At 37.0% G+C, this 25,335-nt stretch overlaps 1 protein-coding gene across 5 annotated transcripts in view; it reads left to right on the forward strand.

Moving 5' to 3' along the window:
* The first annotated feature begins 4,987 nt into the window (after nucleotides 1-4,987).
* The window catches only part of ARHGAP15 (Rho GTPase activating protein 15), a 616,446-nt gene continuing 596,098 nt past the window's right edge, over nucleotides 4,988-25,335 (forward strand). For 2 of the 5 annotated variants that reach the window (XM_024744104.1, XM_024744108.1), the window contains exon 1: nucleotides 4,988-5,115. The gene's annotated coding sequence lies outside the window, so the exon portion shown is untranslated. The remainder of the gene's footprint in view (nucleotides 5,116-25,335) is intronic. The other 3 variants (XM_024744105.1, XM_024744106.1, XM_024744107.1) reach the window with 2 other exon arrangements.

Raw genomic sequence — 25,335 nt, forward strand, 5'->3', positions numbered from 1 at the left:
ATTTATATCTAACCTGGACTCCCTTCTTGACCTCCAGACCTTCATATCTAACTACAAAATAGTCAACTCCACTGAGATGACAAATAAGCATCTCAAAGTTATCATGTACTACAAACCAACATGCCCCAATGTACCAGCTCTTCTGAAGTCTTTTTTGTCTCGGTTAATAGCAACTCCATTCTTCAGCTGTTCAGGTTGCTCAAAAGGAAATGGTTGTTGGATCCATTTTCAGAACACATACAGAATTTGATCATTTCTCCCTTATACTTGCTACCATCACTTTGGTCCAAGTCCCAATCATCTCTGCCATGGATTATTGCAGTAGCTTACTAATTGGTGTCCTGGGTTCTATTCCCATTCTTTTGGTCAATCCTTCATACAACAGACAGAATGCTCCTGTAAAATTGTGAGTCAAATTATTTTAATGTTTCCCCTTCTCACTCAGATTTTTCAAAAAGAGCAGGAGAGTCCACGTGGTCTAGGCCTTATTACTTCTCTGATACTATACCCTATACTCCTCTCTCTCACTCATCTATAGTCACACTGACCCCCATGCAGCTTTTCAATGATCCCAGACACAATCTTCATCCAGAGTTCCTGCACTTCTATTTCCTCTCCATGGAATACCCACCTCCCACCTCTAAATCCACATGGCTAGATCCATCACTTTCTTTAAATATTTACTTTCCTTGGTAAGACCTCTCTTCTCATCTGATCTCAAGCCTTATACCTTCTGAACATCTTATGTGCCACTTCACTGCTTTTGTATTTCTTTCTTTATCAATAAATTAGTTTAATTTATCTTTTTTCTAACTAATATTCAGTATATCTAAAGCTTGCTATATTGCCTGGTACACAGTAAGTGTTCAAGAGCTGAACAGACGTTGCCTCCAGATTAAAGTGTTTGCCAACAAGGGGCAGCTTCTTGGGAGTGGCAAGCTCTCCTCCAGTAAGGGAAACCCATCTCTCTCTCTCATTCCTATCACAGGAAATCGAAATCTTTCCCAATCTAAGTCAAGCCTTTCTTCTCTTTTCTACTCTCCTTTAGTGTCTAACTCATAACATCTGCTCAGAGGGCCTATAAACTTGTTTTTGTTTTCCCTAATCATACACAAACACACAGACACAATACTAGTTAATATTACCTGAGACACAAGAACCAAGACCTAAATCAGTTAACTAGTTGTGATACAGGAGGGAAAACAAGGCTTTGTGAGGGATTTATCTGAACCTATATTTATAACAGAATTGGGTTGCTGGAACATAGTGCATGAATATATTTTATTTTGCTATATTTTTTTTGCCAGATTGCTTGTCAGAATGGCTTCAGTTTATAGTTCCACCATCAATATATGACAGTTCCTCTCTATAAATTCTCATCCAGATTTTTGCCATTTCAATAGGAGCTAATTTAACTTGTTTTTACAGTGACTACTGGGGAGGTGTACATCTCTTTACTTACTGATGGATACTAGTTCAGTCCTTTTCATGAATTGTTTATTCAAATTACTTTCTTATTTCCCACTTAGGTTTCCTACTGACTTACACAAATCTTTTGTGAATCTATGTATGTTCTACTAGTCTGTTATTTTTCTGTAACTTTGTTTTATAATTAACAGAATTCTTTAATTATTGTATAGTTAAGTCCATATATTTTTGCTCTTTTCCTTTTAATTTAGGGATAATATTTATGAAAGTTGCATTTTGCAAAAATATATTTCTTTATATTTTGTATCAGCAAAAGGATTTACTTTTCAAATGTAGATTTATTCCATCTAGGATCCATCTTTGCTTGTGGTCTAATGTAGGGGCCTAACTCTATTTTCTTTGATTTAGTGAGTGTGTCTTGCCAGAATCATCTACTAATCAATCTGTTCCTTTTTGTTTACCGTATGATGCCATCTTTGTCATATATCAAGTTCTCAAATAAATATGGTCTGCTATTGGACCGGTACTCTAATGTTTTTTTTAATACTGTGGCCTGGACTATGTTAATATCCGACTAGTAAGTCATCAGTCTTTGCTGTTCTGTTTCAAAATAAACTTAGGTACTTTGGGACATTTGTTCTTCTATGGAAATTCCTGGAATAGCCTGTTGTGTTCCTTAAAAATTCATCTACAATATATTGAGATTTTATTGAATCTACTTGTTGATTGACTTGGACAAACTGACACATTTTCACTGTTACTTTTCTTATCTATGCATGTAGTGTATTTCCATTTATCAATTATTTTAATCTCTTCAATATAAATTTAAACGTAGAGAACTTTGGGGAGATTTGATTTTAGTATGAGTCTAATGCTAAGTCTATCATTCCTGTCAGTGAAGAAGCAAAAAGAAACACCAGGGGTGAAACTTGTCCTCGGCATTACTTTGAGTTATGCTGAATAAAACATGGTTAGGAGATAGCATAGTGATTTAGAACAATCACTGTGGGATCAGGGCCCTTGGCTGGACTCCTGGCTCTACTCCTTACTAAACTGGGCAATTATATAATCTCAGTTTCCTCATAAGAAAGAAAAAAAGAAAGTATAATAACATTGGTTAGCTCATAAGGTTGTTGGAAGGATTAAATGAAAGAAAAAATGTAAAGGCATTGGTACAATTCTTGGCTTATAGCAAGTATTCAATAAATATTAGATACATATTGAGTGGCAAGTGTCAAAGCCTAAGCTAGATCCTTAATCGTAATCATGGTAAATACATTTCCTCTAGCCACCAAACCCAGGTATATCACTGCCTGAGTTGCTCCCCTCCCATCTTGTACAAAGAAAATGTGCTTTGTCTTTATTTAATGTCTACTTGTTCATGATCAAAAATAAACACTGCAAATTTATACCTTCAAGTAGGTGTTTGTGTTTATTTATTTCCCATAAGGGTACATTGGTGTTTTATATTTTTTCTATTCCAATATCTGTTATCAGTACCTATGTAAAAGGAAAAGCCTATTTCCCTTGTTCTAGATTTATGAGCCTGACTTGGACTTACAAAGGCTTAAATTGAGTAGGATGTACTAAATTTATCTGATGTTTCTTGGGAGGCATCATCATTTCCTAGCTCATGCTCATGTATAAGTCTGCAATTCTTCATTATTTACAACATATTTAAATCTACTTACTTATTTTTGTTGGAGGAGGTAATTGGGAGAATGTGACCTCCAGTTGAGCTGCAAACTGGACCCAGGCAATCGGAGGCTCCTCACCTCCTACCCTGACCCTGGAATGTATGTTCTGCCCACCATTCCCACAGCAGGAGCCATTTTCAAGGACGCAGCCTTGAGGGAGCAATGTGTTATTGAGATGGTCTGGACTGTATGCATGACTGAACCCAGTTAAGTCCTCTATCTAAACTTAAGATTCTGGTGGGCAGGCGCAAAGATCTACTTGTCTTGCGGCCACCCAAGACAATCTTTGTAGGTAAGTTCCTTTGCTTTTTAAACCTGCCACCTACCAATCTAGAGTGGTCTGCCTCTTTCTTTGGTCTCTTCTTGCCCTCATCATATGGGGGCCAGTTTCAAATTTCACTGGGGGAGCTGCTGAGTGTACCAACCAACAATTTTATTCTGGTAGATGGATATTTTTTATATGTATGTTTCCATTATATAGATAAATAACCTTAATTTCAGAGAACTTAAGTGACTTGGCCAAGGTTAAATAAACAGTAGTGTCAGAACTGAAGCCTGAAATCTGGTTTCCTCACTTTCATTACCATGTCCTTTCTATTTTCTCTTCAATGTTAAGGAGGAACATTGAGTGCAAACCTTCAGGGCTCTAAAAACTTAAAAAGGTGTATGCTGGAATGACAATTGACAGTGAGTTCTAGGGTGAATCTGAAATATGATTTTAGAAAGAAGAGTCCTAGAGAAATTAGATTAATTTGCAGGGACATACCATGCATATCTTGGGCCATATACACCACATATATTTTTAAAGTTTTTCTTTATGTGTGCCAAACATTCCACACCACTGAGAACTACTACATAGATTTCTAGTCTGATGGGTTTGTATGACAAGAGATTGTGATTTAACTTTCTCACATATTTGGAAGGGAAGATTTTCCTCTTGTGAATCTCCTGCAGTCTCACAAAACCAGCCAAGCTTGCACGCCCAGGAGCTCACTTCTTGGATCCCATGGCTCAGTAGAGAGGCACACCCTAGGGCTATTTTGAGTCCCCACCCCACCCCAACGTGTCTTGGATGGGTGGAAGTTTGACACAGAAGGGCACAGAGCAGCATGCCAAAAATGACACCCCTTGGAGCCTTTATTTTCCTTCTTAAGTCAGGCCACACAGAGAATCATTTAGCCACAGCAAAAGGTCTTCAGCACATATCAGAACTCCTTAGGCAACTGCGAGAGAGGACACACAAATGTGAGAGCCACCTAGAGCAAATGTCACAGTATGTGCTGGATGAGCACATTCCATTCCCCCACGTGGCAGCGGGGCCCTGGGCTGTGTTCTCTGAAGTTCTAATGCAAGCTGTCCAAAGCCTCATGAACTTAGTAATGGAGCACCTCTTTGTGGGGCCCTCTGTGAGTTAAGAGCACCAGCTCTGTGAATGGAGATGGTCTCTTGGCTTCCCAAGCCAATAAGCAGAGCCTCCTGAAGGCATATGGACATGCTCTAGCTGACTGAGGAGAGCAGGCTTTAGGCTTAAAGCCCTTGCTAGAAGGCAGAGAAAGAGGAAGTGTCCCCGGTGCTTAGCAGGCTGCCCCTCTCCCTGCTAAATTTTTAACCATACATTTTGCCCCATTAAATCAGAACTGATGAAACCTTTACAAATGTGCAGTGTCTGAAAACTGAAAATCACACTGAAAAATAACAATCTCGTTGACTATAGAAGGCAAGTTTTTCAAATCGAGTAATGATGTGATGTGTGTGGTTAACCGTATCTACGCAGGAAGTGGTTTATTTAAAAGTTTTTGTGCTCACTCCACACCCACCCCACCCCACCCCACCCCGCCTTTTTTTTTCCTCCAGTACTGAAATTAAGCAGCATCCAACCTAGGCCTACTTTTACGACATGTGACTTGACTTTACTGTTTTCCGTTTTTGCTAAAAGAGTCATTAACAGAAGTTGATGGCAGTTTCAATAACAAGTCAGCACTGAGGAAAGGTAAGTGAGCTCATACTGAACGTGCAATTTAACCTTGAAAATATCTGACAAAGTATCCTATGCTTCAGTGGGAATGTATAAACTTTTCCTACAAAACTGTGATGTTTTCATTTGTGATTGAAACATCAGTTTGTTTCCTTTGGTGTAGAGAAGGATATTGTTTTTAAATTTGCAACAGTTAAATTCTAAAGTACTTTAAAAGATCGTATACTAAGATTTTATATGAAAATATTAAAAACAGAATAAGGTATAGTTTTAGTTTGAAAGTGCTTTTAAAAATTGGGACTTTGTATCTTTAACTGACTGCTTTATAAAAATATGCACTCTTCATGATCCAGATAATAAAGAGAAAAAGGCATTTTGTAACAATTAGAAATAACATCTGAATTGCATGCAGTGTGAAAGATACCCACTGTAAAGTGTTGTAGTAAAGTTAGCATTAGAAAGCCTTAAAAGGTGTAGTTTATTAAATTTACAGCTTATTAAATAGCTATTAAAAAGCAGGAAATTTTCAAAATGCCAAAGAAATTTCTCTATCATGACATCTGATTTTTTCCCTAAATTTTATTTAAGATATAGTGTGAAATGAGGGCAAGTTTCTATTTCATAAGCAAAACTGTACGTTTAAAGGAGAAGTCACAGATGACTTCACAGGGGGTTACTTCTGGGAAAAGAGGCAAATTAGAAATATACTTCTGTTATTTAGGTAATTATATAATTTTCCTTCTTTGAGATTTCTAAAACAATAACCTCAGAAATTAAAAGGATTTGTTAATCATTAACTGACAAGAACTTTTCTTGTATAGCGACTTCTTGCTTTTATAGAATGTCTTTGTGTGCTGTAACATATGTACGAAAAATATAAAAGTATTGCTCATCTCAGAGACAAATACCTAAAATAAATCTGACTGTAGATTTTTGAAGGAATTTTAATAAAAGCTCCAGATACGATCCACCCTTCCGTAATATTATTTTTATTGTGCTGTTGGATGGGGGACATGAAGGCCCCACAACACCTATTTTTTTGTATTATTAAAAAACGGTTACAGGGTTGATAAGTGGCAACAATTTTCTTTTCTTTTATTGTCTTCTATTGAAACACTCATATAAATGTTTTTTGATGTGGTCAATTTGGTAGGAAATTATTAGTTATCCTAGTACACTCCATTTTAAGACCTCTTCAATTGTCAATACTGAAGCTAGCTACTTGTTGACTATTCAAATGATCATGAAAAAACAGAGATTAGGACTTGATGTTCAATACATTTTTTATTGTTAGAGTGTAAGAGAACCTTGGTAATATGTATTTGCTTTGATATTCTGATTAGCTTTTCAATTTGCTGCATTTTCTCACAATGGAAAGCATTATTTAAATCTGTCTTCAATACTGTGGTTCTGAACCTCTGCATCTACAGAAGCTTAATAATTCAGATAGTTTTGGTTGATATGTTTTACTTTATTTCATTTTATTATAAAAGAATATCACATGAATAAACATATGTAGTACTTACATATTAGCAAGAATGAATATCCACATAAGCCTTTGGTACTGAAAAAAGTCCACTACAGTTTTTTAAATAATTTAATATTTTTATAAGCCAAATCTTTGTAAAATGATTGTTCCCTGCAGAAACTGTTAAATTAAAAGACAAATATTTTATGAAGTATGTATAAAATTAAGAATTAATTAAACATACTTAATATGGATTTATAAAGAGAAATAAGTAGAGATGATATTCTGTAACCTAAGATGCTCTCAGAATTGTTTGTAAAAATTACTAATGCATTATCTCTGGGATGTAAAGACCAAATCTTAAGAGGGTAAATTACAAATGAGTTATTATAGGTAGGTTACTATATCTTTATGTATTTTAAGCAAATAAGAAACAAATTTTGATGAAATAAAAACAATGCAGAGAATCTCATTTGGAAAGTCTTTAAAAAAAAAAATAGGGGGCTTCCCTGGTGACGCAGTGGTTGAGAGTCCTCCTGCCTATGCAGGGGACGCGGGTTCGTTCCCCGGTCAGGGAAGATCCCACATGCCGCGGAGCGGCTGGGCCCGTGAGCCATGGCTGCTGAGCCTGCGCGTCCGGAGCCTGTGCTCCGCAACGGGAGAGGCCACAACAGTGAGAGGCCCGCGTACCGCAAAAAAAAAAAAAAAAAAAAAAAGCTTTTCTACTTGGGGCCAGGATTCAGCAAAATTCAGAAAGGAGACATTTCCCCCCCTTGATATTCCTTCTCTTATTCTTTTTAAGTGTTCTGTCCCAGAGTGGCCTACTCTGTCCCCGACTTAAGGTCTGCCAGCCTTGGTCCTAGAGAAATACACCCTACACTTTTCCTTCCATCACACTCCCATTGTTCTTAAAATGTACTCATCCTATTTTCCAGAAGTTAGGGCATCTGATAAAAATAATCCATGCTCACAAGAGAGGGCTCCAGAGCTTTGTTTCTTGTAACCTGTAATTCAGGCCTCCCTTCCTCCTCCCAGCAGAATTTTAATAAATTCTCTCAGCAGACAGGATCCAAGGGAACAGCTAACTGTTGAGGACCTCAGTCTCAAGTGAGGAGACTGATGCCATTACAAACAGTTTGGGGAAAATATTTTGGGGGAGAAAGAGTGTTTTGTTAACCATTCGTCTTGTCTATGGCATTTAAACAAAATTTCTGAGTATGTTTTATGTGAAGGGTCCATCACAGAGATGTGTCCATTTCTCTAAGATATTCCTTAAGAAATATACATCTTTCTTGTAGTGGATGAAAATTAACTGCACTACATCTTCAGACTATTTTGGTATTCCCATACACTTAGAAACTATCTAACATAATCAAAAGTTTTACATATGTATTTTAAAAATCATTTAATATCCTGAATTTAGCACTTTGGGTACCATATTTTTTGTATTGCAAGATAAATGTTATATAACTAAACTATAAAATGTACTTATAAGTATTCTAAATTTTAGCTTACGGTAGAGAAAACTCTTTTGCTTGCAAATGATAGAAAATAAGCTAAAGTTAGCCTAGGCAGTAGAGATAGGCACTGATTTGTATAACTGAAAATCCAAGGAAAGAAAAGTCAGGCTGGATCCAGCAGCTCACACAGATTTACCAAGATCATTTTCTTCATCCCTTAGCTCTTTTTTTTCACTCCACTATAAACAGTCTCTGGTAGAAGCTCACACTAAGTTGACCAGAAGGCTCCAGGTTTACCTCTGACCCTTTCAGCAAACTTTGTACAAAAGAATGCCTTTCCCCCATCACCAAAGCAAAGGTACCTCAGATTGAGATCTGATTGGACTGAAGTGGGTCACGTAACCATACTGAACCAATCACTGCCTCTGAGACACAGACGCCCTGCGTGACCAGGCCTAAGGTCACTGGCCCACTCTTGCATTGATGAGCCACCTGCCCCTGCAACACCTGGACTCTCCGCTGAAAAGAGGGGTCCCTACACTGAGGAACTAAAATTCTTCCCACAGAAGAAAAGCGACTTTATGTCTTAGAGGTAATACAGCCATAGAAAACTACCACACGGCCACATCGGGTCACATTTAAAACCAGTACTTAAATTTTCCAACCTCTGTAATCAGACAGAAAGACGGCGTCAGTTTAAGCACAGGTCTGAATGAAGCAAGTGTTTCAATTAAACTGAATTTTAAAGTATTTTTCAACAGCTACTCCATGTACAAACCCCTGCCCCACAATACTTGTCTTCTAAAAGCTTATAATCCAGTAAAAGTACAAGATTAATAATTATAATGCCAACAACTTTTTATCAAGTACCATAAAAAGATATAAGAAATATTCTATTAGGATTCAGAATTTCATCAAACATTTTTGTCTTCCTGTTATATGGCGGGCAATAAACTAGAACATTTTGCAGGTGTTATATCATTTATCATATCCAGTCAGAGAAATCAGGGCAGTTTTGGAAGAAATATTTGTACAGTAGCTCCCCCTTCTCCAGGGTTTTGCTTTCCGCGGTTTCAGTTACCTGCAGTCAACCACCGTCCGAAAATGTTGAAGGGAAAATTCCAGAAATAATCCATGAGATTTAAATGACTCACCTTTCTAAGGTAGTGTGAGGAAGTCTCGCTGCCGTGCTCCGGGCCGGCATCTTCGCGTCCAGCGTTTCCGCCGTGAGGCACTGAGCTGCCTTCCCGCTTATCAGATCGTCGCTCTCGCGAGTGTGAGGTTTGAGGTATCGCGGTGCTGGTGTTTGCGTCCCCTTTAATTCGCTTAATAGTGGCTCCAACGCGCGAGTAGTGCTTCCGGCCAATCGGACATGCCAAGGCATATCCTTGCAGTGCTTCCTCAGAGGTAGTGTGAGGAAGTCTCGCTGCCGTGCTCCGGCCGGCATCTTCGCGTCCAGCGTTTCCGCCCTGAGGCACTGAGCTGCCTTCCCGCTTATCAGATCGTCGCTCTCGCGAGTGTGAGGTTTGAGGTATCGCGGTGCTGGTGTTTGCGTCCCCTTTAATTCGCTTAATAGTGGCTCCAACGCGCGAGTAGTGCTTCCGGCCAATCGGACATGCCAAGGCATATCCTTGCAGTGCTTCCTCTAAGCGATAGGGTGTCAGAAAAAAAATTCGTAGTCCGAGGTTGCCCAGATGTACTGTACGGACGAACCTGAATTTTCTATCCGTGAAATTGTGAAGAAGGAAAAATAAATCTCTGTCCGTTTTGTTGTGGCACCTCCAACTGCAAAAGTTATGGCTGCAGTGTGTGGTAAGTGTTTAAGATGAAAACGGCATTGAATTTGTACGATATTGTGTGTGTGAGAGAGAGACAACATTAACATAACTTTTTAAAAAAAATTTTTTATTGCTGTACGCGGGCCTCTCAGTGTTGTGGCCTCTCCCGTTGCGGAGCACAGGCTCCGGACGCGCAGGCTCAGCAGCCATGGCTCACGGGCCCAGCCGCTCCGCGGCATGTGGGATCTTCCCTGACCGGGGCACGGACCCGTGTCCCTTGCATCGGCAGGCGGACTCTTAACCACTGCGCCACCAGGGAAGCCCCACATAACTTTTATTACGGTATATTGTTATAGTTGTTCTATTTCTTTATTAGTTGTTGTTAATCTTTTACTGTGCCTAATTTATAAATTAAACTTTACCATAGGTATGTATGTATAGGGAAAAACATAGTCTATATAGGAGTCGGTGCTATCGTTTCAATATACATCGTGGCTCTTGGAATGTGTCCCCGTAGATAAGGAGTGGGGGGTGGACTACTGTGATAGTATCCAGAGAAAGCTGGAACTGGGGAGATGAGAAACATTCCAAAAGACAGGAAGGGAATGTGTCAGGGGACAAACATGGAGTATCAGAATTTCCCAGGCGGAGTGAGTTGTCTCCTGTTGTTAGCTGTAAGTATACTAGCAGGAGGTCAGGGCAGACGGTTTGAGATTCTAATAGGGTGAACCTGCTGAGCAGATCATGACTAAGGGCTGTAGGTACCAACAGGGTTGTTGAGCAGGGGAAATTCATCGCTGGATGGCCACGTTTTGCATCTGGGTGGGCTATCTAGCATCAGGATTTATTTACTTCTTGTATATATGTCACTATTGGTGACATACTCTTTAGGGTGATTTGGAGAAATGGTGGTCGTCTATGAAGGGAGGTATTCCTTTAAGACAAGTCACCGGCGCACCTCCCCAGGTGCCTCGAGGTTCTTATATAGGCTGTGGTTATAATGATTTTTTTTCATATTGCAGAGCTTTGTTGTGTTGTTTTTAATTTGAGAATAAGTGATACAGTGAAATGGTTTGAAAACAAACAAAACCTAAATATAAATATTTTAGTGAAAGTCTTTCTAACATTCCTATTTCTATATACCTCTGTTTACTCCCACCTTAACCCAGCAGGCAACCACTTTTCAGTTTTATTTTTAAATCCTTCATTGTTTCTTTATGCAAAAGCATGTATGTATATACGCACGTGTGTGTATATATTATATTAAAGGGAGTTCACTATATACACCTCTGCACTTTTTTTCTTTCAGTAATATCTTAGAGATATTTTAATTATAAAAATAAGAAACTGTCTAATTCTCTCTCTGTTTATAGTTGTACAGTGATCCACTGTGTGGATATAGCATACTTAATCAAACCAGTCTAAAAGAGTCATGGGTGTTTTCAATTTTTTGCTAATACAAAGAATGTTTTAATATAATTGTGTACATTTGAAAATATATCTATGGAATGAAATCCCAGAAATTTCATTTATTAAAACTATTTATTTATAGGCCAAGAGATAAAATAATTTTGATAGTTATTGCCAAACTATCCTTCACGTTAGTTGTAACTTTTTGAATTTCCACCAGTACTTAACGAGAGGGCTGGTGGAAGCTCCATAGCTTTTCTAACAGATTGTGTTACCAAACATTCCAGGTTTTGACAGTCTGTAGAAAAATGTATCCTGATATAGTCTTATGTAATATTTCTGTTATTATGATTGAGGTTGGGCTTGTTTTTAAAAGAGTAAAGGTCTATTTGTTTTTCCTAATAACAGAATGTATCCTTTCTCAACTGCATAATTAAGGACCAAAAGCATTAGTTAAGTTCAAGCCTAGAATGAGATGTTAAAGGAAATAAGGAATCGGGGCTAGCATATGTAAAATACTCTTTTTATAAAACTTGAAATAAGCAGTAGCTAAAAGAGGATGAAACATGAACACTGAAGTGAAGGAAAAGAGAAAAGGAATGAAAAATAAAAATAAATAAAAAAAAGAAAATATATCCAGACATCCAACAATGTCTCAGAGGATACGAGGACAGATGGGTGTAATCACTAGCTCAAGTAGATAAATTAACCTGAAACAGAAGGAAGAGCACTTTAATGAGTGTGCATGTAGATGAACTGGATACAGATAAGATGAAGTGAGGAGAGGAAGGTGAGGAATATTTGCTTCATGGATTCTATCTTCTTTGAAATGGTAGGAAAGTCCATTTGATGAGAGGGAGTATTTAGAGGATGCCAAAGAATATGCAGACTATCTTATTTTAAAAATTGGCCTCGTCAAAAACATATAGTACAACTGTGAATTTTAAAGTTGATTTTTCACTTTCAATGGGCATCAGCCCTATTCAATTCCATAAATTCCATATTTATTATTCCATAAATAATTTTGAGCTCCAACTAAGTACACTGTGTTATGCTAAGAATTATTAGTGATACAGAGACTCAGTGTGCTAACTAGCCAGTGAAACCATCTTAGGTAGCTTAGTGCACAAATACAAGAATTTAAATATAAATTTATAAGTATAAATGCAAGGCCTTAGAAATATTAGAGAACATGCTATGTCAGAGTCCCAGTGGTTTCATTTTACCAAATCCGATGGCTATTTATGCATCTTCATATTATCCATATCTGAGTTGCATTTGATGCAACTGAACATTCCTTCTCTCTTGAAACTCCCTCTTCTCTAAACTTCTATATTTCATTCTCCCAGTTTTTCTCCAAACTATTTCAATGCGCCTTCTCTGTCTCTTTGCTAACTCTTCCTCATTATCTAACCCTCTAAATGTTAAAATGTTCTGTACTCAATCTTCAGATTTCTACCTTTCTGGTCCTAGCTATCGTCTTCTTAGTTTATTCCTAGGTGCTATTATTTAGTGCCATGATTTTAAATACTATCTATATTCTTTTTTTTTAAAATTTTTTCATTTATTTTTGGCTGTGCTGGGTCTTCGTTGTGGTGCACGGGCTTCTCATTTCGGTGGCTTCTCTTGTTGTGGAGCACGGGCTCTAGGCGTGCAGGCTTCAGTAGCTGTGGCTCACAGGCTCTAGAGCACAGGCTCAGTAGTTGTGGAGCACGGGCTTAGTTGCTCCGCGGCATGTGGGATCTCCCCGGACCAGGGATCAAACCCGTGTCCCCTGCATTGGCAGGCGGATTCTTAACCACTATCTATATTCTATTTAGACCTCAAGACCAAAACTTTTTGTTTTTTAACACTAAAACTGTAAATGCAGTTGCCTACCTATCATCTCCAGTTGAATGTTTCAAGAGACATCAAAATGAGTATGTTCAAAACTAAGCTCTTATTTACTCCCCACTTACCCACCCCAACCCGCTTCTCTCCTATTTTCATTTATCTCATTTAATGGCACCATCATTCATATCTCTGTTCAAGTTAATAAATTAAGAATTACCCCCAATTCCACTCTTTCTCTCATACTCCCTACACCAAACCACATCCAATTAATCAGCAATAAGCAGAGCCTGCAAAATTGACTTACCTCCCATAATGCTGTTTACTTTTCTAAATGATGGCTTTTGAAAAGTTATATCTTTTTTTTTATACTAATGGCTCTTTTTATTTTTTGTTTCTTGGTATAATGAATTTTCCTCAAAAAACCTGCTAAATGAATACACTACAATATATGACATTTAGATGACATCACAATTTTAGATAAACCACGCTTACTAATTCACTTTCTAGTTTCAAGTTAGAGAAGAATCATACAAAATATATGGAGCAATGTTGATTTGAAAATTTTTGAATGAACTCAAGAAGGTTGAAGAAGTAGCAACTTGTAGAACATTCCAGTTGGTTTGTTGGCCCTAAATTTTTTTTTTTTTGCTGTAATTTATCATTAAGTATGCTCTGACAGCAAGAAAACTGTAAGTTTCATAAACATTGAAAATATTGGTGACATAAAAGATACAGAAAAAAGGGAATTTAATAAATATACTTTTTATATTTTATGTACTTTTTTTTCAAATTGTTGTTACATAAACCCATTTTTAAAATCTATTCATGCATTTTTATATTTATAAATGTTGATTGGGTATCTTGAGCTTTTATTTAACTGTTTTTCTTTTAGCAAGAATGAATTAGACATTAAGCAAGGGGTAAATGTGTATCAAAATATCCCAAATTTAATCGCTTTTTACCACCTCTACTGCTGTTACTGCAGAGTCCTCTAACTCATCTCCCTGATTCTAATTTTTACATGATAGTCATTCTCCAAAGAGTAGCCAGAGTGACTTTCTTAAGACTTAAATCATACAATTCTCCAACTAAAACATTCCAAATGATTTTCTATTATACTTTAAATTAATTCAGTCTTTTTCCATGATTTGTCAGGCCCTCTATCTAATTACTCTGCTTTTGTTTGCTTAAATAGCATTTTGGATATGAGGAATCATTATTACATTGTTTAGTGGCTATCTTTACCCTGAACTGAATGGTCCATGAAAGTACTGACCTTGTTTACCTTTTCACTATTGAATACCTAGAACCTAGAACAATGGTAGACATATAATAAACACTCAATAAATATTTGATTAGTGAAAGAACAAATAATATAAAAGCTGACTGTGGGCTGTAGAGTCAGGGAAGGCTTTCTGGAGATTTGTGACTTCTCTTGGATCTAAAAAATAAGGTAAGTTTAGGGGAAGAGAAGCTAGAAACGTATTTCAAACAAATGACACTTTATGGGTTCATTTTGAGCAACCTGGCAGTGATGAAAGGTTGGAATGGAATGCTGGATCCGTTATATACTGTGGCACTTTTTTGAAACTCAAAACAAATAAGCATCTGAAAACGTATTGCATAAATTGGTAGAGAACACCAGCTACTTCTAAGCATTTAAATTTTAAGCTGTTTTTCTAAAACTAGGGTATTAAAATTGAATAATTTTGTTTACTTTAGATTCATTTCCTAAACACTTAGAGAACTTTTTGTTTTAGTCTCTGCTGATGTAATGACAAGCTTAGAGTCAAAATGAGATTTCTTTTTAAAATAGAATGCTCAGGAAATTAAGTGCTGAGTCGGGGGAAATTTTTTTAAATTTATCTTTCCACTTCAGTTAATTTCATATTAGAATTTTAAGGGATAGAAACTGAGCAATGAAGTCCATATTCATCTTATTCGGGAAATCAAGTAGTCTTAGCCTCTATTTATACCTTGATGATTCTCCTAAAGGAAGTAGAATGTAGGACGAAAAATGAGTGTTGATTACCCAAGTGGTGCCTCCAACACTGTGGTAGGTACCATGGTGTTACCCCAAGCAAACAATATTCCCTTCTTGTCTAGATGCTTACAGTAGCATGAGACATTCATTAATGTAAATTATTAGAGTGGCATTATTAATAATAATCATCAGAGCTATGATTTATTCAATATGTATTATGTATCAGGTGTTTTGCATACCTAATAGTATTTGAATCCCACAAAAATCATGTAAGAGAGTTAGTATCTCCATTTTAAAGATAAGGAAGCTTAGGTTAAGTGGGTAAGTGCCCCAATTTATAATGCTGTTTGGTTGGTGGGTTATGATTTGTAGGCAGATTTGGGTAATGCAAAATCTGTGTTATTTTCACTATGCCATGCTATAATTTCTAATCCTGTTAGGTGTCAGCAGTTAAGTGTTACTGGACTTCGTTCATGAGGCCCTATAGTCTGAAAGGGTCTAGAAGGATCCTGCTTTGTTTGATATCTAAAACTATGCCATCTGTGGAAAACCTGTTGCTTTTTCACTATATACATATATCCTTATGTAGAGATGTTATAAAATATGTGAGGAAGAAAACATTTTTGCCTTAGTTTTTGTCATACTGTAGGTACTTTTTCTATTTCACTTCTTCTGTCTTCTCTGGACCCTATGTCTCCCTTCTGCCCCTAGATTCCCGATTCCTTCTTAGAATCATGCTGTCCATTATGGTAGAAACTAGCTACAGATGGTTATTTAGCACTTGAAATGTGGCTAGTTTAAACTGTGTGTAAAATAAACACCAGTTTTTGAAGACAGTACAAATAAAAAAGTTATAAAATATCTCCTTAATATTTTTACATTGATTATATGCTAAAATTATAAAATTTTGACATAGTGGGATAAATAACATACATTATTAAAATACATTATTTTAATATAATCACTTATTTCATTTTACTCATCTAGTATGGCTACCAGAAATTTTTAAATTATTTGTGTGGCAAATTTCTAGTGGATGGCACAGCTTTAGGCCATCTCCTCTTCTCACAAGACTACTTTGACATTCTTATCCACTCTTATGATTTAGATTTAATCAATATGGTCCTTAATTTTTTATCTTTGGCTTTGGTCTCTCTCCCAATATTGTTCCTTCTTCCAATTGTCACTTGATAACCTCTTCCATGATGTCCCATCAGAAGTTCAGACTGAATATGTCTCATGTTAAACCTATAATCTCCCCACAGAATCCCCATTCTCTTTCCAACTTCAGTTAAGCTATCTCTGTTCTTCAAATCACTTAAGTAAGTGAGCTTGGTATCTCCAAGGACTCCTGTCCATACATCCAATCAACTGTCATTGTTAGGGGCATCCATTTCCTTCTTTCTGTGTTCACTTATTGTCATAGTTACTCATTTGGATATCCATTAAGTCTTGTCTAGACTATGGCAAAGGGGTCTTATTTACTTTCATACTCATTTCTCTTACCTCTTTAGTTTGCATATTTAATATTTATTTTATGTCTTCATGGTGATGGTTGGGTTCAAGTTAATTAATACAAGTAAGAATTTTTATGACCTAGTTATATTCTATTTAGAGTTTTAAAAGTGATTTTGCATAATTATTTTATGTGATTATTCTAGCAAGCTAGTGGTAAAAGCAGAAGATTTAGTAGAAGACAAGGAAGCTTGGAGAAATAGAAGTGTTTGAGGACATGCTGAGAACATATTTCTCGCAAATTCTGGTCTAGAAGTTTTTTATATCTTGTGGAGATAGTGAAGATTTTTTTAAAATTTTGGAGTATAGTTGCTTTACAATGTTGTATTAGTTTCTGCTGTACAGCAAAGTGAATCAATTATACGTATACATATATCTACTCTTTTTTAGATTTCCTTCCCATTTAGGTCACCACAGATCACTGAGTAGAGTTCCCTGTGCTATACAGTATGTTCTCATTAGTTGTCTATTATACGTAGTAGTGTATATATGTCAATCCCAATCTCCCAATTTGTCCCACCCCTCCCTTTCTCCTTTGGTAACCATAAGTTTGTTCTCTACATCTGTGACTTTATTTCTCCTTTGCAAATAAGTTCATCTGTACCATTTTTCTAGATTCCACATATAAGCAATATTATACGATATTTGTTTTTTCTCCTTCTGACTTACTTCACTCTATATGACAGTCTCTAGGTCATCCATGTCTCTGTAAATGTCACAATTTCATTCCTTTTTATGGCTGAGGAATATTCCATTGTGTATATGTACCACATCTCCTTTATCCATTCCTCTTTGATGGACATTTAGGTTGCTTCCATGTCCTGGCTATTGTAAATAGTGCTGCAGTGAACATCAAAACGGGTGCATGCATCCTTCTGCATTGTGGTTTTCTCTGGATATATGCCCAGGAGTGGGATTGCTGGGTCATATGGTAGCTCTATTTTTAGTTTTTTAAGGACCCTCCATACTGTTCTCCATAGTGACTGTAGCAATTTACATCCCCACCAACAGTGTAGAAGGGTTCCCTTTTCTCCACACTCTCTCCAGTATTTATTGTTTGTAGATTTTTTGATGGCCATTCTGACCAGTGTGAGAGATAGTAAAGATATTAAGAGCACTGCCTGGGAAGTCAGAAAAAACAAAGTTCAATCTTGGGCTCCACCACTTGCTAGGTATTGTATATGTTATATTGTACAAGTTACTTAATCTCTCTGAGCCCAAGTTTCCTTATCTATAAAATGAGGAGTTTCCTCACAAGATAAAAAAAAGAATGTATATAAAGAACTTTGCCTAGTTTGTGTCTCACAGTATTGTTTTAGAAGGGTTAAATGTAGCGTGAATAGTAGTTATAGTAGTAATTGTTTTATCAGGTTGTCTTGAATCAAATGATGACCATTCTCCCCTTCATTATGATATAAAAATCATGCCAGGATAATTTTGATTTATTTCAATTCTAAGTATTATGATAGGATTTGGAACTCATCAAAAGCAATTTCTTGCTATTAGTTTCATTTCCTCAATACAGCTGTGTGGAGGAGAAGGAAGAAGACTCACTCTTTTCTTGTTTGTTTACCAATTTTTGGTTGATATGGAAATTTTCCTCTGAGCAGCTCAAGATGTGTCCTAACCAAAAATACCCTTTAATTTTGAAGAATCCATATTCATCACACAGAACAGTTTAAAAAGTGAAAGGCAGCCATTGACTCTTGGACTTAAAATTGAAATGAAGCAAAGAAGAACTACAGAAACCAGGAGAGAGAAAAAAAAAAGTAGAATTCTTTTCACCCACTTTTATATTATACCTAATTTTTGCCTAGGGTTATAAAGTATTAATGCAGATTGTTCATGAGGCATGGGGGTCCTAGCAAAATGATTCTGAGGAAAAAAATAAGGTGTTGGGATGTCCAAGGTGCTTATCCAGTTAGCAGAGTCTTTTTCTGTTTTTATTCTGTTTTGTTCTCCCCCTGAGGAAACCTGCTCAGGTTTCCATGTATGGAGGTTGACTGAATACACCAATCTCAGTCCTAATCCTGAAAGCACTTGGTATTAGGATATCCGTTAAATGACAGCAAGGTGTGGCAGTGGGAAGTGACTGACAGAATGCTAGGGAGATAAGTGGCTGTGGTGCTGTCCCTGGAGAATTAGCTGCATCCTACAGGCCAGAGGGCTTTAGGTTAGAAGTTTGGCTCTAAGAAAGTGGATTAACAAGTGGGCCATAGTTTCAGGGTGGGAAATCAGCTTGAAAGGAAAACCAGAGACTAGTCAGTATGGCAGATGGTTAGGGAGTATGTCTTCAGTCAGGGATGGGAGCAAGTTGAGATGCAGTGGATGTTCTGACTTCCCCTAACCATCATGCACTGTATCCCAGGTCCATTTGGCAGCTTTTGATGTGGAGAAGTAGGAAAGAAGCATGAGAATCCAGTAACACTTGGGACTGAGAATCAGGACCATTCTAATATGGTGGCAAACCTGAACTTGTTGGAAATGCTCATAGTACTGGCAGAATTAGAGGCAGAGGATTTCAGTCAGGCACCAAATATCTGTAATGTTCTTGGTACGATGCAGAGCAACAACACTGAAAAAAATACAGCGTCTGACTTTAAGGATCCTACAATTTGGCAGAAGGGACATGCAACTCAAATAGATAACAGAGAACAAAAGAAGTCAGGATATGATTATCTGCCAAAATATAATAGGAACAGTAAAGGAAGTCAGAGCAGAGAGGGGGCAATGGGAACTTGATTAGCAATAGCAAAGAGCACAGCACAATATCCTACTCTTGGTAATTTCAGATCATGTTGAAAAAATTGTACAAATAAATGAAATAATGTTAATCTCCAGTGAACCTCTTTCTAAAGCAGAAGTACAAAGTCTCAGTTTTGTTCTCCATTTTCAATCCTACCAGCTTGGATTTTAAAATAATAAGATACTGAAAATGATATTAATTTAATATGCAGCAGAAACTCTGCTCAACCCTCAAATCAGAGGAGCAAAACTCCTAGAAGTGATTGACATCTCGGGTCACAGTCACGGATATTCCCAGATCAGTCAAGTTTTCTATGCAAATCAAGGGGGAAGGGAGAGAAAGTCTGAATCAGAGAGAACTTGTCCTATTTACAAGATGTTGAAGCTGCCCACCTCCACCTGACAGTTACCATGCATACCATGAGCAGTTTTTCACATCTCATCATTTTTCGAGAGAAGACACACAGATGTACATTTTTTTTAAAAAGTAAAAATTCTCATGTTTCAATTGGAAACTGATTCAAAACACTCCAAAACATTGTTCAGGCCCAACAACATATGTCTGTGGGTTGAATTTGGTTGGCAGTCTGCCGGTTTTCCACCTCTTCTTGAATTTATAGCTGTTCCTAAGAAAACAGGAGCAGGGTGTAATGATTAGAGAGAACTAGAATCCTCCAACTAACTTCTGTACACACAATAAATCGTAATAAGTGTTTAGAGACTGACTAGCACATTGCTTTATGAAAAACCTCCATTTATCTTCAACTTTTTCATTTAGGTCCTTGTTTTGTTTGTCTGCCTTTCATGACTAGGCTCAGTTTCCTTACTTGGAAGAACAAACTCTTCTGCTACCAACCCTCTTCAAAGCATTTTTTTAAACATTAAGATATGTCTCCAAAAGGTTAACTTTTCTAAATAATAGCAAGTATAGTAATCCTTAGTTTCCCTGATTTTCACAAAATCACAAGATATTGGATTCCGACCAGAACATCTACACTTTTAAAGTATGAATTGTTGTAGGGGAAATAAAAGAGAGTTTAGTATGTCTTAAACGGTGATAATAATAGTAACAACAATTTAAACATATGTGCACACATGCATACACACACATGTGTGAAATTCATAGTGCATAGAATGAGGAAATGTAGCCCAAGTGTGGTTGTATAACCCATTTTATCATATGTGTTATCTATTAATAGATGATTATAAGTTCCAGAAGTGGTCATGACAATGGATATAAATGATATGGGAGGACAGACAGAAGAAGAATTACTGTTCAATAATTTTTTAATTAAGAAGGTAATCCTGATAGACATTTAAAAACTCTAACATTTATGAATTCCTTTTTTACTTCAATGTGTCCAAGCCAAAATCCTATAGTTTGCTTTATGAGGAGCCTAAATTAAGATAGAAATTTAGCTACATTACTTCAAATTACAGTAACACTCAATTAACTGGAACCTAGTTCGATAATGCATATAACCATCTCTACCTCCTACCTCCTGGGGAGAGGCCTCTAAACTCTACTTTGAGGAAAGAGAAGCAAAACAGGACTTATTTAAGTGGGAAAATATCCCCCAAACAAACCCTGGGTTGAGGTTCCTAATAATACAGCTGAAGCTCTTCAAGAGACTATAGCATCGTAAGAGCCTTTAGTTAACCAGTCTAGAAAGGACACAATTTAAGATGTATAATATACAGAACATATTGAAGTATCTTCAAAGACTAGGATTGGAAAAACTCAGTCAGAAACTTTTAATTTAAATAATGTGGACTGCTAAATATTTTTTTTTTGCTATTTTGACATTCTTGGCTTCATGAAAGAAAGCCTCACTTGCACAAAATTTCAGATTAAATCTGAAAACAACAATATTTTGTGGAATCTGTTTTGTTCTCACACTAAACACCCTTTGATATTTAACAAGCAAGAGAACAGTTTTCCAAGTGTTCAAATTGACATTGTTTTACTCACACTTACTATGTTCATGATATAAACATTAAAAAAACAAACAAACCAAAAAAAACAACTTGCTGAAAGTTCTGCAATAGACCTAGATCGTTTGTGGTATGATACTACTGGGTTTTTCATTTATGTAAAATAATTCATTTTGCAACAGTAGTTAGGACTGGATGTATGTTCTGGATAGCTAAACATCATATTTTAATTAATCTCATAATAGGATACTCATAGCATTACTTTCACGTACCTATGTGTCTGTGTGTCAATTTTTATACTACCTACTTAGCTACCTGCTCACTTCTCTCCTCACTGTTCTCAACTGCGATCCACACCACTCCCCCAAACCACCAACATATTCCAAAGTGAGGTTTACTTCCAGAAAACTTAATTAGAGCAAAAATATTAACAAATATGAACCTAGTATCAATGGGCTTTAAAAATAAGACACTGTAGTAATTGGTAACATTTTTAGGACAATGCAGATACGAAATAAAAAATAACTTTATATAATTCTATAGACTTGTTTCTCATCAAAGTTCAGTGTGCATTTGAATCACCAAGGGTGATGGCCAAACATGTCCTTTCTCAGGCTCCTCCTCAGTCTTGCTGAATGGAAATATCTTGGGAAGGTGCAGCTAAATCTGCATGTTTATGAAGCTACTCACACTGACCCTTGAGAATCATTGCTCTATAGCTGTCTTCTTCCTCACTTCTAGAGATACCTTTTCATTTTCAACTGAAGTTGAGTTATTTGTGACCCTAACTCCCAGGAGAAATCTTAGCTTAATGCAGGTGATTTTTAACTAATTCCAGTGAAATGGAGTTCTGTGAGTTCAATAATAAATTATAACAAGTGATTATGGCTTTTAGTCTGCACTTGTGATACACAAATCAAGTGTGTTGCCCCCTTATTTACAAGTCCCAGTGCCTCAGCGAGTCCTTCCTCATTAGGCATTTGTTTTGTCCCTGACCACAGCTTCCTCTATTGGAAACCTGGTCATTCATTGCCTCATTCTCTTGCTAGGATGAAAGTCCTACCTCTCTACTGAGAGTCTCCCATGTGGGTAACTGAGCTAGCTCTGAACAAATACCCAGTGTTCAGAACTCTGACAGTAACAAACCTCCTGGTTGATAACAATCTGCAAATCTGAACTTCTGAGTATCGCTCCTCTCAGAATGGTTGTTTCTTCCCACCTGTTAGATAAATCTTTCTATTCAACTTGGATACCCAGTTGCCAGTATTTACCAAGACTGTAACCAGATATTTATGTAATTATTAGACAAAACTGCACCTACTGTCAATATTTGTGGATAGGAAAGCTCTCCAGTATCTGTTCACTCCAGATGGAGGGCCAGATCCTGGTCCTTTTTCACCTAGATAAATCACGAGAGATGACAAGTCCTTCTAATTAAAAAAAATACACACACACACACACACACACACACACACTTATGAATTATTTATATAGAAAGAACGTTATCCTGCCTCACACCAAACACAATTATTTCCAGAAGGATCACAGTTCTAGAAAAAAGTTTAGGGACTTCCCTGATGGCGCAGTGGTTAAGAATCTGCCTGCCAATGCAGGGGACATGGGTTCGAGCCCTGGTCTGGGAAGATCCCACATGCCACAGAGTAACTAAGCCCGTGCACCACAACTACTGAGCCTGCTTTCTAGAACCCGCGAGCCACATTGAGCCCACACGCTGCACCTACTGAATCCTGCGCACCTAGAGCCCGTGCTCCGCAACAAGAAAAGCCACCGCAATGAGAAGCCTGCCCACTGCAGCGAAGAGTAGCCCCCGCTTGCCACAACTAGAGAAAGCCCACGCACAGCAACAAAGACCCAATGCAGCCAAAAATAAATATAAAATAAATAAATCTTTTTAAAAAAAGTTTAAATAACAAAACTCTTTAGAGGAAAATATATGAATAGTCTTTGTAGCTTTGGATTAGGCAAGAATTTCTTAAGAGGACAAAAAAAGCACTAATCGTAAAAGGAGATAAATGATAAATTGGATATATTAAAGCTAAGAACCTCTACTAATGAACATACTACAGTAAGAAAGTAAAAAGCAACTTACAAATGAAAAAAAGGATCATTATTGCAACATATATATTAAAAGGAAACTTGTATCCAGAATATAAAAACAACTCCTACAAATCAGTAAGAAAAGCACAAACACCCTAATAGAAGAATTAGCAAAAGTTTTGCACAGGTGCATCCAAAGAATATCACACAGCAATCAGCTACACAAATGAAAATTTGAGTGAAATAAGCCCAGCAATTAAAAAGTATATACTCTAAGTTTCCTTTTATATAAAGATCAAAAGTAGGCAAAACTAAGAAGACAGAATGTTGATTATCCTTGGTGGGGTGAGGTGGGTAGTGACCGGAAGGGAGCTTCAGAGGGCTTCTGGAGTGCTGATGATGTTGAGTTTCTTGATTTGGGTGTGGTTACAGGAGCGTGCATTCAGTTTGTGACAATTCATTGAACTTATATGCAAACACAATCGTATACATACACACACATAAACACAAAAACTATTTAAAATGTATTTTATGCATATATAATTGAGCAAGAGAGAAACGAATTTTTAAATGCATTTTAAAAGATATGCTGAAATGTTTTATCTTAATGGTGCTGTCATTGTCACAACAGTGGACTATATTACTGTCCCATTCTCAGACAGGTCCCTTTGGCACTGAAATATAATTCAGTCAATTCAGAGTTTGAAGACATGAGCATTAGGGAAAGACTAATTGGATACAGTAACAAATTTGCTAAATAAAACAAATGTCATCCACATTTTCCTACTGTCAATTACTGACTCCCGTTAATTACTGTCAAACACTACGCAATATGCAGCTTCCTCATATTTTAACTTGGGCAGGCCAAGATGGAGATGGAGGGAACCTGGTGTATTGCAATCAATGTGTGATTAGATTTAATCTGCTTGGTAAAAGGGCTTTGCAACTGAGTCATGTACTTTAGGAAATAAATACTATAGAACATGAAATTGGAGGAAACAAGCAATCGCAAGTTGAAATGTATATTTGTGCACTTGATACTCTTCCAACAAAGATCAGAGAATGAGCCCTGTCCCAGAGGGTGAGACTGCTTGTTTTGCCAGTGTTTTTTAATTCTGTGGCTGCCGAACAACTTCTTCTACAGCTGATGTTTTCTCCTTAAGTGACATTTCATCATCCAGTGCCCTAAGATAGTCACCCTGTTTTCCCTTAATTGATACTTGTATGCAAGAGGCGGAAAATGGCTCAGCATTTCTTGCTAGATTAGTTCAAAACTGACAGAGGAAACAGAGAAGAGATTGCACTACTTATGCCCCTTATGGTTCTCCTGTGTATCTAAGGAGATTGCCATTTCATAAAATTTCTTATGCTGCCTGAACATAATTACAATAATGCAGGCGTTTTGTTCCTATTTGCTTTTCTATTTTTTACTGCTTACCTGATCACCAGAGGGAAATTCAGCAGCAGTTTCACTAATCTTAACTTTATTTTCTTTTATGCCCTTAATAAGATGTAATTGTACCCTTAGACCTCCCTTCCGTAAATGCTTCATTTTGTCATTCCGGTGAAGCCTTTACCTTTCTCTTTATTTGATTGGTAACAAGAAGCATTAAACATGTACCTGGAAGTTCAAAGTGAGGTTCCTGAAGTTTTTCCCCCAGGTCATGGGGTGCTCTTTTCATAAGATTAGTGTTTACAAATAGATGCTGTGATATTTATTCTAATTTAAAGTTAATTAAGAAGCATCCCATGAGAATGCTCCTGTTCATTGTGCAGCCTCAGTGGCTGGAGATCCATTCTTCTGGATCCTTTCCAACAAGTCTTTTGGGAAGGGATTATGCCTTAAACAAAGTCATCAACATTTCCAGGAATCTATAAGAGCCCTTTTTTTTTTTTAAGATTTTATTTTAGAATTTATTTTATTTTATTTTTTATTTTTTGGCTGCGTTGGGTCTTTCTTGCTGCACGTGGGCTTTCTCTAGTTGCGGTGAGCGGGGGCTACTCTTCGTGTAGTGCGCGGGCTTCTCATTGCGGTGGCTTGTTGAGGAG

This window comes from Neophocaena asiaeorientalis, unplaced genomic scaffold, assembly GCF_003031525.2.
Source record: "Neophocaena asiaeorientalis asiaeorientalis breed wild unplaced genomic scaffold, Neophocaena_asiaeorientalis_V1.1 scaffold11, whole genome shotgun sequence".
In the NCBI taxonomy this organism is placed as follows: domain Eukaryota; kingdom Metazoa; phylum Chordata; class Mammalia; order Artiodactyla; family Phocoenidae; genus Neophocaena; species Neophocaena asiaeorientalis.